The sequence below is a fragment of the Ceratotherium simum genome, chromosome 2 (assembly GCF_057802395.1).
Source record: "Ceratotherium simum simum isolate JZ-2026a chromosome 2, ASM5780239v1, whole genome shotgun sequence".
In the NCBI taxonomy this organism is placed as follows: domain Eukaryota; kingdom Metazoa; phylum Chordata; class Mammalia; order Perissodactyla; family Rhinocerotidae; genus Ceratotherium; species Ceratotherium simum.
The window spans coordinates 56,143,805-56,160,915 of record NC_141901.1 but is presented as its reverse complement, the minus strand read 5'-3'; the positions used below and the strand labels follow the sequence as shown (position 1 = coordinate 56,160,915).

Sequence of the window (17,111 nt, the reverse complement as noted above, 5' to 3'; positions counted from 1 at the left end):
CAGAACTGCTTACATTTGGACGCCTTAACACAGCATTGGTGCCGAGTCTACCTGGTGAGGTACAAGCCAAGGAAGAGAATGGAGAGTACCGTGCTGGGAATCAGGGTCCCAACGTACAGGGCCCAGGGCCAGGAAAACACATGGAGAGTTGAACTGAGATATTGAAGCAGTCAGTAAGCATGTAATTTTCCTCCTACAGGACCAAGCCCTACGCTCAAGGCCAGCAGCAAGGGTCCCGGAAGGGATCCAGTTCAGGAAACGGGCATGATTAGTCCTGCTCATCATCTCCTCCTTGTTCCCTTGTGCATTTACTGCGACAGCTCTGGAGGGGAAGGACAGGGGCAGCCATAGGATGCTGCAGCTGCCAGCTCTCTTCCAGCCCAGGGCAGAGATGGGGAGACGGCAGCTGTTACCAGAGAAACATGGACATTGTACCTTTACCTCCTTCTCCTCATTCTGGGAGGCATAGTGGCAGTAGGGTATAAGGAACATTGTGACCTACTGTTGCTAGAGCCTGACTCCTTAGGAAAGGAGGGGAAGGGAGGGAGAGGTGTGGCTGGGAGAGTGGTCAGGTACACATACGTGGGAGGCAGTAGTTGAGGGTGTCAGGCCTGTTTTATCTCACCTTGATGCCCTCAAGGCCATAGATTTGCCACTGCCAACAGCTGTACTCCTCAGAACTGGGGCAAAGCCAGGCAGGCAGGCAGATAAGGTGGGCACAGGTACAGGGGCAGCTGCCAGCGTTGGCCTGAAAACAGATCCTCAGGCTGAGCCAAGAATTTCCTAGTGCATCTAGCCTCCCTTCAGCCTTCTCAGGGAAGGAGCTAACTCATATCCCCGAGTGACAATTTCGTCCTTGGATCTCTAGGACTTGACACAGACTAGGCACTTGATAAAAGTTGATTGAATAAATGACTGTCTCATCTTCAACAGTTCTAGTGTGGGGCAATCTTATGGCCAAATATCAACCACCAAACTATTCCTGACTCTATTAGTTATCTATTGCTGTATAACAATTACTCCAAAATTTAGCCACTTAAAACAATAAGAAATATTTATTATATCATATAGTTTCTGTAATTCAGGAGCAGCTTGGCTGAGTGGTTCTGGATCGGGTTCTCACATGAGGTGGCAATCAGGATGTTGGCTGAAGCAGTCATTGAAGGCTTAACTGGGTCTAAAGGATCCATTCCTAAGATGATGCACACACGTGGCTTGCAAGCTAGTGCTGGCTGTTGGCAGGAGGTCTCAGTGTCTACTTTGTGGACCTCTCTTTAGGGCCACTAGAGTGGCAGCTGGTTCTCCCAGAGCATGTGATCCAAGAAAGAGCATGATGGAAGTCCCACTCCATCATATCTGCAATGTCCTATTGGTCACATGGGTCAGTCTTAAGCGGTGTGGGAGGGGACTACACAAGGGCATGAATACCAGGAGGCAAGAATCATCGAAGGCTATTTTGGAAGCTGGCATCCACACTGACACAGCAGTTTTGAAAGCCCACTGTGTGAAGGTATTGTGCTAAATACTGAGGATTCAAAAATTTAGACACCATCCCTGCCCTCCAGGACCTCAGAGACTAGTGGGGGACATAGAGATATTGGGGGTTGCCATGGGAGCACAGAGCAGTGGCACTAGCCAAACTTGGGCTGCTTACCAATAGTCTCCCAAGTCTCTGACCCACCCAACTAGAGTTTTTAGTAGAGTTTTCACATTTTACCCATTGATTTCCATGGACATGTGCCTGGCACATGCAGATGTTCAATAAATCCTGAGTTTTATTATTATTCTTTTTACAGACATGATTCCTGCCTCAGGCCCACCCTGTTGTTGGCCATGTCGTAGACAGAGTAATATTCCTTGAGGAAGACATCTCCTAGAATCCATAGGGGCTGCCCATTGAAGGAGGGCAGGTAAGTGGCCTCAATTCCAGGTGAGCAGTAGTCATTGTTCTAAAGAGACAAAGGACATGAGGATATAAACAGTTGCACTGTAGAGACCTTTCCCCTCAGGAACATCCCCCACCCTCTATTCCATGACACCTGTGGGGTCTCTGAATTCTTTTCAGCCTCAACCCTGCCACTGAGGATTCCCGGTAGCTGCCGGGAATGAGCTTGGAGATGTGAGCTTGGACACAAAACAGCTGGTTGGGCCCATCTAATCACATATCCAGGGAGCCTGAGAGTGAATACATACTTGAAGACCCACACAAAGGGAAGCAAAGGGAACTGGGACGCACTGATGATAAAGGTGATGGTGCGCATGCTCTGTATGGAGTTGCAGTTGACCACAAACTGAGAGAGAGAAGAGGCAAATCGGCAGAGTGCCAGGGGACTAGGACCCCCAGACAGAAGTCCCAAGTCCCCCTTTTTTCCTGTGAGACTCTTCTTGACCTTCTAGCAGAGGCTGTTTCAGAGCCTGGAAGGCACGGCCTGAATTTGCAGGCACAATGCTGACCAGGTCCTCTTGCTTCTTGAGTTCTCCTTAAACACATGTCAGGTCTCAGATTTTGGTTGTATTTATACGGTCATAAAGAGCTAGGCTCATTCCAGAACACAATTTCTAACCTCAGAAAGTAAAAATTACAGAGAAAAAGCAGGGACACACTCTTGTAGAAGCATAGTCTCTCATACACTCATATCCACATATGTGTGCACCTGTCCATCTACTCATCACACACACACACACCCTGAGGAACTGGGATTTAGTCTGGCCCCACACTCTTGCATACAGGGAGAAGACAACTACAGATATGTGTATAAAGTGGAGCAGATGTGGGAACAGGAGGCTACTCAGAGTAAAATGCAAAAGTGTATTCCTAGTGAGGAAAGAAACCCAACTGGAATGGAGAAATGCATTGTGCCCTGACTCTAATATTTCAGTGCAGTCAAATGACAGTGGCCAGACCAAGCTGAAATGTGCTCCTAGGACCCGCAACAGATTAGCAGCACCTCCTGACAACCATTCCCCCATACTCACAGTCTGAACGGAGTTGGTATTACTCCCTCTCCTTATCCTTCCTTGCATTGAGGGTTCATGCCTGAAATACCATGCTGTGTCCCCACCTTATCTGTCCTGCCAGGGGCTCAGGTCCCCACCCAACCCTTTCTCCTCTCTCTCATGGACTCATTGCACTCAGAATCCTATGTTGAGGCTACCTGGATGTGCAGAGAAACCCTTAGCTTCTGGTTATTCACATCACCATTCTGCACCTGCTGGGCTCCTGTTGCCTGCAGGAAAGAGCCTATGTACAGCTGGAGAACTGCCAGCAGGAAGGTCCCCATACCCACGATGGCCTGGCAGCCCTGGGAGCACCAGCCAGTGGCCTGGTTACCAATGGCAAACCTGAGGGGGGCACCAGTAAAAGAGAGTCAGGTGCCTCTTCTACTGAGCCACGTCTACCCCTCATCCTTCTAACACAGAGCTCTAACATTCTGCCTCTACCAGGAAGCCAGGCCACCCCACGACACATCTGTCCATGTAATGCTTCTGTACCTTTGTGATTATTGGAGTAATATCCTCAGTCTTGGCCTGGTGACCTCTCCAGCTCTGACTGAAAGCTCTTGGAAGGCAGGGACTGTATCTTTTCTTCTTTAATCTACGTGTATGGGGCCCAGCACATACTGCCAATCACAGTCAGAGCTTGTGATCAATTAATCAATACTTTGAGCACCTACCATGTGCAAGACACTCTTACAGGGATTATGATGGTATATGGAGGGGGTAAACTGTACTTATTGTTTTTAAGGAGCTTATTCTAATAGAGATGAGACAAGACAATACATTAAGCCATGACTAACACCATAAGGCAGTAGCTGATAAACTCCACAATGTGATACATAAAGTCCTGTGTGATTCAGTCCCTGATTCCTTGTCCAGCTTTTTCTGATGCTCTGCCTTTCCTCATCATTCTACATATATTTGTTGGGTGCTGTCTATGAACCAAGGCACTTGGAGATAGAATGGTGAACAAGACAGACACCACAGTCTAGTGGAAGGGCCAGTCACTTAACAAAAACACACAAATGATGTTTAATTGTAGCCCTGATAAGTGCCATGAAGGAAATGCAATATGCCAGAGAAGAGGGGACTTGATCTAGTCTTGGGGGGCGGGGTTCGCAGTCAGGCAAGGATTTTTCTGAGGTAGTGATGCTTAAAGGGTGAGTGGAATTGGTCCATATGAAAAAGACACTTCTATTCTAAGCACATTAAGCTAGTCCTCAGACACGCTAAGCTCTTACCTCTTTCTCTACTCTTGCACATTGGGCTATTTTTCCAGTGCCTTACCCAATGACTAGGACATATAATTGTGGTAGAAGCACAGGTAAATACTATGAGATTAAGAAAGAGAGAGATATCCCTGTGGACTGGGTCCCCTGAGAGGAGTTTTTGGAGGAGATAGAAATTAATCCAGGCTCTGAAGTTTTCCTAAAATTCGAGTATGCACAGAGGGGCACTTCAAGTGATATAATCAAAAGAAAAAAAGCAAAAAAGTCATGGCAACCTGAAGGACTTGGTGAAGTCTGTGCTTCACCTCAGACAGTAGTGTGAAGCCTGTGTTAGGTAGTAGGGCCTAGCTTTTGTACAGTCTTCAATACAGGCCAAATATGGTTTGTCTGCAATGGAGAATCCTTGAGGGCTTTGAGTGTAGAAGTAACTGATTCATGATCATGAATCTGATCCACTTGTGATCTGATAAACTTGTGATCAAATTTTGAAATTTGTGAAGTGTGTGACTTGGATAATTAATCTCTGAGCCTTGATTTTCTGTGTGTGCCTGAGGAAGATTGGCCCTGAGCTAACATCTGTTGCCAATCCTCCTCTTTTTCCTTGAGGAAGATTGTCCTTGCACTAACACATATGCCAATCTTCCTCTATTTTTGATATGTGGGACACTGCGACAGCATGGCTTGATGAGCAGTGTGTAGGTCTATGCCCGGGATCCAAATCTGCGAACCCCAGGCTGCCAAAGTGGAGTGTGGAAACTTAACCACTACACCACCGGGCTCGCCCCTGAGCCTTGATCTTTTTATCTATAGAATAAAAGATACTGCTGACCTCCTTCTAGTGCCATTGTGGAATAATATATGTAAAATATTTAACAGTATCTGGCACATAGAAAACATCGATGACAGCTATTACTTTTACTGATGATGGAAGTGGTAAAGATTATGCTGATTGGGATAGTGAAGCTTCCAAGAACAAAGACACGGATTCACAGTGCCTAGGAATGACCAATCTGCTGGCATGACAAGGCCCAGTGACCAGTTCAAAAAGGTCAATCAAGGAGTGACATCAGCATCATGGCAGAGTGAGATCTTCCCTTAGTCTCTCCCTCCTAAGATAAAATGAAAAGGACTTTCATAAACCAAGAGAGGACATTCACACAACATAATAGATGTCTGAGAGATCCACACAGCCATACGTCTGAAGGTGGAGGTGCTGGACCCTGTGGAAGGCAGTGGAAGGAGGTAAGGGGATCTCCTCTCCCTCCTGAATGGCAGCAATCTAGAGTGTGGGACCACATGGCGGCTGGCGCATGACTCTGGGGGTGAGGAGGGCAGCCCTCTACAAGAATGCCTTCACTCTCAGAGGTGCCTCCCAGCCTATGGGAACGTTCCACACCAAGGAGGCTAGCAATCAGGGGGTCTTCACCAAGCTGAGCAGCCCAGGAGGGCAGACAGCAAGTGTAGAGCAGGAGCACCCCCTGGACCACGTGTGTGAAAGAAAGTGCCCTTCCTTCCCTCCTGCCTGGTGCACCAGCTCAGCCGATAGGCCGGAGCAGGAGACCCTTGCCAGAGTGCCTGGGTGCCTATGTGTGTAAAGCAGTGGCAGCCAGGGGAAAAATGCAGATGGGGCCTGGTTCACACAGCTTCCAAAGGACAGGCACAGCTGCCAGGGATTGTGGAGGGCTCAGAATATACAGCTCCTGCCCTCCCCACCCCTGGTGGTGGCAGGTGGAATCTGTGAGCAGATACTAACACTATGCAATGGCACAAGTCTACCCCTTCAAATAGCATGAAGAGGTATATTAACACTCCATACCAGAAGGAAAATGACAAGTAGCCAGAAGTCAATCCTGAAGTCACAGAAATTTACAATCTAAATGACAGAGAATTCAAAATAGTTATCATAAATAAACCCAGAGAGTTACAAGAAAACTCAGAAAGACAGTTGAATGAAATCAGGAATAAAATTAATGAACAGAGGGAATTCTTCACAAAAGAGATTGAAACTATAAAAAAAAATCAGAAATGTTCGAGATGAAAAATACAATGGATAAGTTAAAGAAAAATCTGGAATCCTTAAATAACAGAGCTGATATTGTGGAGGACAGAATTAGTAATTTAGAGGACAGAAATATAGAAATGCTTCAGATAGAGGAGGAGAGAGAACTAAGACTAAAAAGAAATGAATAAATTCTCTGGGAAATATTTGACTCAATTAGGAAATGCAACATAAGGATTATAGGTATTCCAGAGGGAGAAGAGAGGGAAAAAGGAACACAGAGCTTGCTCAAAGAAATAATAGCTGAGAACTTCCCAAACCTGAGGAAAGAGCTGGAATTACATGTAAATGAAGCTAGTAGAATACCTAATTGCATCAATGTAAAAAGACCTTCTCCAAGGCAAAACTGGCAAAAGTGAATGACAAAGAAAAACTATTAAGGGTAGCAAGCCAGAAGAAAATAACCTACAAAGGAACCCCTATCAGGCTTTCAGCAGATTTCTCAGCAGAAACCTTCCAGGCTAGGAGAGAGTGGAATGATATATTCAAAACTCTGAAAGACAAAACTTTCAGCCAAGAATACTCTACTCAGTGAAAATATCCTTCAGATATGATGGAGAAATAAAAACTTTCCCAGATAAACAAAAGCTGAGAGAGTTCATCGCCACAAGACCCCCCCCCCAAGAAATGATCACGAAGGTCCTCATACCTGAAAAAAATGAAATGGTTTACAAAGCCTTGAGCAAGGAGATAAACAGACTGACAAAATCAGAAAATTGTGGCTCTCTATCAGAACAGGTTAGCAAACACTTAATAATAACATTAAAAATAAAGGGAAGGAAAACATCAAAAATAACTATAATCACTTCATTTTAATCACAAAGTCACAACACAAAACAGAATAAGTTGTGACAACAATAACTTAAACAGGGAAGAGGAAAGGGATGGAACTTGCTTAGACTAAGGAAATAACAGGCTATCAGAATATGGACTGTCTCATCTACAAGATCTTTTATACAAACCTCATGGTAACCACTAAAAATAAAACTGGAACAGAGATACAAATGATAAATAATGAGAAAAACATTGTAGACAACCACCAAACTGAATTGGCAGGGGGACGAGAAACAAAGGAAATACTGAATAACCAGAAAATAAGTGATAAAATGGCAGTATTAGGTCCTCATATATCAATAATCACTCTAAATGTAAATGGATTGAATTCCCCAATCAAAAGACACAGAGTGACTAGATGGATTAAAAAACAAGACCCAACAATATGCTGCCTCCAAGAAACATGTCCCAGCTCTAAAGACAAACACAGGTTCAAAGTGAAGGGATGGAAGACAATACTCCAAGCTAACAGCAAACAAAGGAAAATAGGCATTGCCCTACCTATATCAGACAAAATAGACCTCAGATAAAAAAGGCAATGAGGGACAAAGAGGGGCACTATATAGTGATAAAAGGGGCACTCCACCAAGACGACATAACTCTTATAAATATAAACGTGCCCAACAAAGGAGCACCAAAGTACATAAAGCAACTATTAATAGACCTAAAAGGAGAAATTAACAGCAACACAATAACAGTAGGAGACCTCAATGCCCCACTTACATCAATGGATAAATCACCCAGATAGAAAGTCAACAAGGAAATAGTGGAATTAAACAAAAAACTAGACCAGATGAACTGAATAGATATAGGACACTCCATCACAAAACAGCAGAATACACATTCTTCTCAAGTGCACATGGAACAGTCTCAAAGATAGACCATATGTTGGGAAACAAGGCAAGCCTCAATAAGTTTAAGAAGATTGAAATCATATCAAGCATCTTTTCCAACCATAATACTATGAAACTAGAAATCAACTACAAGAAAAAAAAATCTGGGAAAGTCACAAATATGTGGAGACTAAACAACATACTACTAAACAACCAATGGATCAATGAAGAAATTAAAGGAGAAATCAAAGAATACCTGGAGACAAATGAAAATGAAAATACAGCATACCAACTCATATGGGATGCAGCAAAGCAGTCCTAAGAGGCAAATTCATAGCAATACAGGCCCACCTTGACAAACAAGAAAAATCTCAAATAAGCAACCTTAAAATACACCTAACAGAACTAGAAAAAGAAGAACAAACAAAACCCAAAGTCAGCAGAAGGAGGGAAATAATAAAAATCAGAGTAGAAATAAATGATATTAAAACCAAAACCCAGTAGAAATGATGAATGAAACTAAGAGCTGGTTCTTTGAGAAGATAAACAAAATTGACAAACCCTTAGCTTTAGACTAACTAAGAAAAAAAAAGAGAAGGCTCAAATAAATAAAATTAGAAATGAAAGAGGAGAAATTACAATGGATACCATAGAAATACAAAGATTATAAGACAATACTATGAAAAACTATATGTCATCAAATTGGACAATCTAGAAGAAATGGATAAATTCTTAGACTCATACAACCTCCCAAAACTGAATCAAGAAGAAATAGAAAATCTGAATAGACCAATCGCAAGTAAAGAGATTGAAACAGTAATCAAAAACCTCCCAAAAAATAACAGTCCAGTACCAGATGGCTTCTCTGGTGAACCTACCAAACATTCAAAGAAGATTTAATACCTATCCTTCTCAAACTATTCCAAAAAATTGAAGAAGATGGAACACTTCCCGATACATTTTATGAGGTCAACATCACCCTGATCCCAAAGCCAGACAAGGACAACACAAAGAAGGAAAATTACAGGTCAATATCACTGATGAACATAGATGCAAAAATCCTCAACAAAATATTGGCAAACTGAATACAGCAATGTATTAAAAGGATCATACACCATGATCAAGTGGGATTTATATCAGGGACGCAGGGATGGTTCAACATCTGCAAATCAATCAATGTGATACAACACATTAACAAAATGAGAAATAAAAACCACATGATCGTCTCAAGAGACACAAAGAAAGCATTTGACAAGATGCAACATCCATTTATGATAAAAATTCTGAATAAAATGGATATAGAAGGAAAGTATCTCAACATAATAAAGGCCATAAGTGACAAACCCAGATCCAACATCATACTCAATGGGGAAAAACTGAAAGTCATCCCTCTGAGAATAGGAACAAGACAAGGGCGCCCACTCTCACTACTATTATTCAACACAGTACTGGAGGTTTTGGCCAGAGCAATTAGGCAAGAAAAAGAAATACAAGGTATCCAAATTGGCAAGGAAGAAGTGAAATTCTCACTGTTTGCAGACAACATGATTTTATATATAGAAAAGCCTAAAGAATCCATCAGAAATAATAAACAACTACAGCAAATAATCTGTATTACTATAAATAATCTGATTATTGGAAATAACCAACAACTACAGCAAAGTTGCAGGGTACAAAATCAACTTACAAAAATCAGTTGCATTTCTATACTCTAATAAGGAACTAACAGAAAGAGAACTCAAGAATACAATCCCATTTACAATTGCAATTTAATTGCAATTTAATATTTACAATGAAATATCTAGGAATAAATTTAACCAATGAGGTGAAAGACTATACAATGAACACTATAAGATATTATTGAAAGAAATCAAAAATGACATAAAGAAATGGAAAGATATTCCATACACATGGATTGGAAGAATAAACATAGTTAAAATGTCTGTACTACCTAAAGCAATCTACAGATTCAATGCAATCACAATCAGAATTCCAATAACATTCTTCACAGAACTGGAACAAAGAATCCTAAAATTCATATTGGGCAACCAAAGATCCCAAATTGCTAAAGCAATCCTGAGAAAAAAGGACAAAGCTGGAGGCATCATAATCCCTGACTTCCAAATATACTACAAAGCTACAGTAGTCAAAACAGCATGGTACTGGTACAAAAACAGACACACAGATCAATGGAACAGAATTGAAAGCCCAGAAATAAAACCACACATCTATGGACAGCTAATCTTCGACAAAGGAGCCAAGAACATACAATGGAGAAGGGAAAGTCTCTTCAACAAATGGTGTTGGGAAAATTGGACAGCCTCATGCAAAAGAATGAAAGTAGACCATTATCTTTCTCCACACACAAAAATTAACTCAAAATTGATTAAAGACTTGAAGGTAAGATGTGAAACCATAAAACTCCTAGAAGAAAATATAGGCAGTACACTCTTTGACAATGACCTTAGAAGGATCTTTTTGAAAACCATGTCTACTTGGGCAAGGGAAACAAAAGAAAAAATAAACAAATGGGACTACGTCAGACTAAAGAGCTTCTGCAAGGCAAAGGAAACCATGAACAAAACTAAAAGACAACCCACCAACTGGGAGAAAATATTTGCAAATCATATATCTGACAAGAGGTTAATCTCCAAAATATATAAAGAACTAATACAACTTAACAAAAATCAAACGGCTCAATCAAAAAATGGGCAGAGCATATGAACAGACATTTTTACAAATAAAATGTACAGATGGCCAACAGGCACATGAAGATATTCAACATCACTAATCATTAGGGAAATGCAGATCAAAACTACAATGAGTTATCACCTTACACCTGTTAGAAGGACTATAATTACTAAGACAAAAACCAACAAATGTTGGAGAGGATGTGGAGAAAAGGGAACACTCACACACTGCTGGTGGGAATGCAAACTGGTACAGCCACTATGGAAAACAGTATGGAGACTTCTCAAAAAAATTAAAAACAGAAATACCAGACGATCCAGCTATCCCACTACTGGGTACTTATCCAAAGAACTTGACATCAACAATTCAAAGAGACTTACGCATCCCTATGTTCCTTGCAGCGTTATTCACAATAGCCAAGACATGGAAGCAACACAAATGCCCTTCTACGGGTGAATGGATAAAGAAGATGTGGTATATACATACAATGAAATACTACTTAGCCATAATAAAAGACAAAATCATCCCGTTTGCAACGACGTGGATGGACTTTAAGAGTATTATGCTAAGCGAAATAAGCTAGACAGAAAAAGGCAAACACTGTGTGATTTCACTTATATGTGGAAGATAAACACATGGACAAAGAGAACAGATTAGTGATTGCCAGAGGGGAAAGGGGTTAGGAGGTGGGCTTCAGGGGTAAAGGGGTGCATATTTATGGTGACTGACAAATAATAATGTACAACTGAAATTTCACAATGTTGTAAACTATTATGACCTCAGTTTAAAAAAAGGTTCAGTCAAGAGCTAGACACCAGAGTCTACTGAGCTTCAGACCATTTCAGCCTGAGAATATGGTGATTCTTCAAGAAATCTGTGCCATGACAGGAACAGGAAATACTGTCATGCTGGAGGAACACCCTAGGAGTATCCATAATCCATAATAACTTGCCTCTCTACTTACTCCTGGCTGGCAATCTGCCAATACAGTTCCCAGGGTCAGGGGTCGAGATGATCTGACCAGAATAAAGTTGGGTGTCCACACCTGCCAGGATGAGCTCTCCACCACACTGATAGGTTGGTTGGCTGGGGAGAAATGTGGAAGAGCATGAGTTCCCACAACACAAATGGGCCAGGCAGTTCCTCTCTCTCCTCTCGCCTTCCCTCCCTCCCTCAGACACAGAGGTACCACAGATCAAGGAGGTGCTGTCCTCTGAGCTGCTTTTCAGAATCCACCTGGCCCAAGGTACAAGGGAGAGAATTCTCAGAAAAACACCCAAAGTATCAGAGAATTGGAAACATAGATGGTGTCCATAAAGGAAAAGATGGTATTGGAAACCAGGCATCTGAAAACAAATTATAAAAGTTTCCCAAGAAACCCTCCCTGGGACAAAGTGAGAATAAGAACAAACTCTCTGAGGGCCTGATGAGCTCTCAAGTGTGCTATGAGGGGGACGTTCCCATCGTGGTCAGCTTAGTAACCAGATAATGTTAAGGGGATTTAGGCCTCTTGTGTTCACTACCCCAGGCTTGTCAGTCATAGAAGAAAGACATTTGGACTTCAGGTGCCCTGAGGATCATGTGTTTAGGAAAGAAGGATCAGAGAGTATAGTTTGCCATGAAAGTTCAAGGCCAGGTGGAGTAGGAAAAGCACCGGATTTCTGATCAAGATATTCGCGTTCGAGTCTTTGCTTCACACCTGCGGGTTGCTTGATATTGACAACCTGTTTAAGCCTCCATTTCCTCACTGGCAAAATGGGGCTAATAACAAGATTTTTGAGAAGTCATTTGAAGCAACTGCTGTAAGAATACTTTATAAAGCCAAAGGTGTTACTATAAGTATCATTTCATTGTTGTTCTCTTTATTAGTAAGTGCTCATGTGGCTTGTTCTATAGCTCTACATTGTGCAAATCTAGATCTCCAGATTAACTAAACAAATGTTGAAGGACTATTGCTCGTTTTAAAGAAAAGAGTCATCATATGGCTTATGGCCATAATTAAAAATTCTTCCAGTGCACTTAAAATAAAAATCCCCCAAAATGTAATTACAAATTTTCAGAAGTACATGGATTGTATATAGCAAGTTGTATTCATTGTGTCAGGAAACTTTATAATCTGGGCCCTGCCTGATGTTGAGATGTCCAAATCCCCCATAGAGACTTGTTTGCTGACCCCTTCCCGGGACAAGGGTTCTTACTGAGAGAAATAGGAGCTGAACATGGGTTGAATGAGCTGGTCCAGCTGCAGCAACCCCTGCATGACTGTGGGGCATGACACACCGCCAAGCTGAGGTAGGCCGTTCCCAGGATCCCATCAAAGTCTGAACAGTAAAGGGTTGCCTGGGCTCATTCTCACTCAGGCCAAACTCCTGGTTATTGAAGACAATGTTCTCAACCTTGGGCGACAGACAGAGGAGCTTAAAGGTTCAGGTGGGCAAATCCTTCCCAGACTTAGGTGCCCTCATTCTGGAATCTAGAACCTCTCCTAGGGAGAGGAAATTGGTTTCTTGCATGTTGAGCTCAATCATGGGAGTGGGTGTGGAAGGTGAAGAATGTAAGGGATAGATTGCCTCAAAAGAGCCAGTAATTCCAGCCCACAGGAGAGACCTGAGTGAAAAGAGCAATGTGGAAAGGAATGGAAGCCTCAGTCTATTTCTGAGGCCTTTCTCTAGAACTGTCAGCACTTCTGAAATGTAGACTGAGGGCAAGATTTCTCAATGTTCCTAATTTAAGGAGGATGAGATAATGGATACGTACCAAGAACTCCGGACTTCGGCATTATAAGCCTGTGTGCAGTCCTGACTCTGCCCCTCTCTCTGCTGCCATCCATGGGGTGGGTGGGGATGGTGGTATACTCACAGCAGGCCTGGCTCTGGCAGTAGGTGGAGGGCCCCCACAGTTTAGAGGAGCCTGTGTCAAAGAGGAACAGGAAATTTTGGGGTGGTGTCCCACTGCTGATCTCCCCAAAATAGAGAGACTGAAAACAAAGGTTTGTCAACCTCATTAAGCAGCCAACCCTTGACCTAACAATGGGGAAGACGTCGACCCACTGGAAGTCACATTTTGCCCAAACCATTTCCTTAGGGGAAGAAAAGGCTTCTCCCACAAGTTTTCCTTCCCATCTGAAGCCAACTGCTCTCAATGTTCCATTTTTTCATCTCTAATTGGAAGCCTTTGACTAGCAGAGACTTAGTCTGGCAAAACAATATCCTCATCTAAATGTGTTTTCTACTTTGCAGTAAGGTGACACCTCTGTGGATTCACCATGCTATGCCAGAACACCCAACACTGGAGAAGCAATCGCTTTTTTCTACTTTCCCAGTGTCCATCCATCCTCCCCACATCACACACATGCACGCACAGACACACCGTCACACAAACACACACACACATTTACACACATTGATCTCCCCTCCTCTTCCAGCATTAGATATTTCCACCACCATTCTCTTCCCTCCTGGTCACACACTAGCAAAGGGTACTAGGAAGTCTAAGATAAGAGGTAGCATGGAAAGCAAGAAAAGAACTTCACTGAGAATGGTTTAAGTTCTGAGTGAATTTGGGCCAGACATGTCACTTACCCATCTCTAGTTCCTCCATCAGAGCTCTGTTGCTCTATGTAACCTCTCACTAAGGACAGTCCATAGGACACCAGTATGTTGAGATGCCCTGATCAGACATTGTAGCCTCAAGAACATTCAGATATTTGCTCTGCGCACCAGTGTATCTTTCCAAAGGGGAGATACATAGGGTCTAGAGCCACTGGAGATTTGCCCGGCAGCCTTGATCATGTTTTCCTTCTTTCTCCAGCAGCTCATTGCTAGGACTTCCTCTGGATCTCCCCAATGACTTGAGCATCCCCACTGTGACTCTCTTAACCATATAAATGGGGCCTTATAGAGATGAGCCAGTAATGAGAAGAAAGAAGGAAGGAAAGGGAATGACCATACTATTAGATGGTACCAACTCATACTTTCCATAGGAAGGTGAGACTTAGGTGTAGTAACTAGTCCAAAATCAGAGCTAATGAGATGTATAAATGAGTGTCTAAGAATAGTTATTAGCCAAGAATTATGCACATCGCCTCCCCCTTCACTCACACGAGGTAGTTTGTGATGGGCTCATAAGCAACAGCATCATTATCGAAATGATACTTGGCAACTGGATCAACCTTTGGGCAGCTCTTTAGGAATGTCTCCAGTACACCCTGCTCCTCCATCACGGATAGACTTGCCTTTCCTTGGAATGATTCTGCAGAGAATAGGGTAAAAAAAGGAATGAGTTTCACCTCGTTCCATTAAAACAATCCCTTAAATGATCTGACCTGGAGTTTTCAAAGCTCTTCAGTACTCTACTCAAGAAGAGCTCCTTACAGGAAATCCTCCCAGATTTTGGCAAGTTCTGACCACTGCAGTCACTCCAGCTTTCCCAACCTAGAAATACACTACACCATATATTTGAGTTTTTGTGCTTATATATGGTTTACAGAGAATAAATGTCTGTTTCTTTCCAGTCCTTCCTGTAAGCTTGGAGCAGGGAGTATGCATTCTTCCTTCTTAGTCAACAAAACACTCAACTCACCCTTACACACACACACACACACACACACACACCATCCTTTTCAAGGCTTGGTCCCCAGTGAGTGTTCAATTCATCATACCAAGAGGCAATCTGACTGCCTTTCCAAGAGACTTGCAAAGGAAGGCCTTTGCTCTTCCCTTGTTTGTCATGCTCCCTTCAGGCTGGAATTCACAATGGAGACGAATCTCAATACACACCTTCCACACCCTCTGAGAGGTGTAGTCAAAACAAGACTAAGATCAGGATCTTCACGGTGCTAATTTTCAACTGCCCACTAACGTCCCACTAACACCCAGAACACAGTGGCAGATGCAACGGTTGAGGCACACAGAGGGAGATTGGGTCTCTCACATACCCTGATCTCCCTATACCTTTCAGCTCTAGGCATGTGGGCTTTCCTACCTTTGTACCAGCTAGTGCCCCTACACATCCATGGATTCTGTTTGTTTTTTCCTCTGGAAAGCATCAAGGACTTTAACGTCCACTTTGTAGTCAATTTAAAAAGCAATTAATAGCTTTGCCGATGGAACCTAAAGATTAGGATGTCATAACAAATGTAAAATTCACTGGGGACAAAGAGTCCTGGTGCCTATGTCTGCTGGGAAATGAGGGCTGGCATCTTCTGCCAGAACAATGGAACAATTTGCTCTTCAGCTCCAAAGGGCATAAGCTCTTTTGAGATTTACAGTCTACTCAGTCTACTCTCTCCTTCTTCTTTTTCTTTTCCTCCCTCTTCCTCTGATCAGTTTCATCTATAGCCTTTCATATGTGACTCTCATAGTCCATGACACTCTGCTCTTTATTTTCAATTTCTTAGCTCATAAATTAGCCAACATTTATTAAGCGCCTGCTCTGTGCTCCCCTCTGTACTGAGCTCTGGGAGTACAAAGATAATTAAGAAATGGTCCTTGAATGCAAATGCTTGCATTCCTGCTGGAATGACTGACACGTAATCGAATTATGAGATGATGTGATCACTCTAGGCTTTCAAGTGGGTGCTGAATGAATGAGAGCGGTGATAACAGCATTTATAAATCAAGCAGAGAGAGGGAGTGATAGCTCCTGGTGGGATGGAAAAGGCTTCACAGAAGAGGTAACGTTTGAGTAAGGATCTTGCAGGATGTTAGATGAGGAAGTAAGGGAAGTGGAAAAGCCATTGGAGGCAGAAGAAAAGTTTGAGCAATGGCACAAAAGAGTGAAGTCGTGTGATGAACTCAGAGACCATTGTGACCAATGTGGCCAGAAGAGCAATTCTCAACATGGTTCCTCACTAGCAAGACACATCCAAAGGACCTGCACCAGATCTGCACAATTCTCATCATGCTACTATAGCTCTGAAAATTATTTTTGACTCAAGAAACCATTTGAAATGGAAAGGACTGAAATGCTAAAATAGGAACACTCTTAAGTCTATGATATTATATTAAAGCATTATGTATTCAGTACCTTCAGTATTCTAGCTATTATTCTATCAAATTATTTATGACATGCCTCATGACTGATTACCACACTGGAGCACCAGGGATAGAACTACTGGACTACAGTACTGGGTGTCGATATGGGCATGACCAGATTGTAAGGCGGAACCTATGCCATGCTAAGCAATATTGACTTTATTCTGTAAGCAGTAAGGAGCCACTAAAGGTTTTTAAATCCAGCAAATGACACACTTAACACCTTCTATATATCATTTATACTAGTTCTGCAGATTGTAGCCTTTTAGAAGCATTTACTGAAAGAGGCCAGTTACCATAATGATTCCCTAAGTAAAGTTGTAGCTGGCATGAGAGAAGTCACTGGAAGTTTGTCATGAATCTACCCTTGAAGTCTTTGAGCTATGCACAAACCCAAAGAAGTTTCCAATTTCACATGTATGATTTGATGTTT

At 42.5% G+C, this 17,111-nt stretch overlaps 1 pseudogene; it reads right to left on the bottom strand.

Moving 5' to 3' along the window:
- PGBP (pepsinogen B, pseudogene) lies at positions 1,791-15,588 on the bottom strand (annotated as a pseudogene).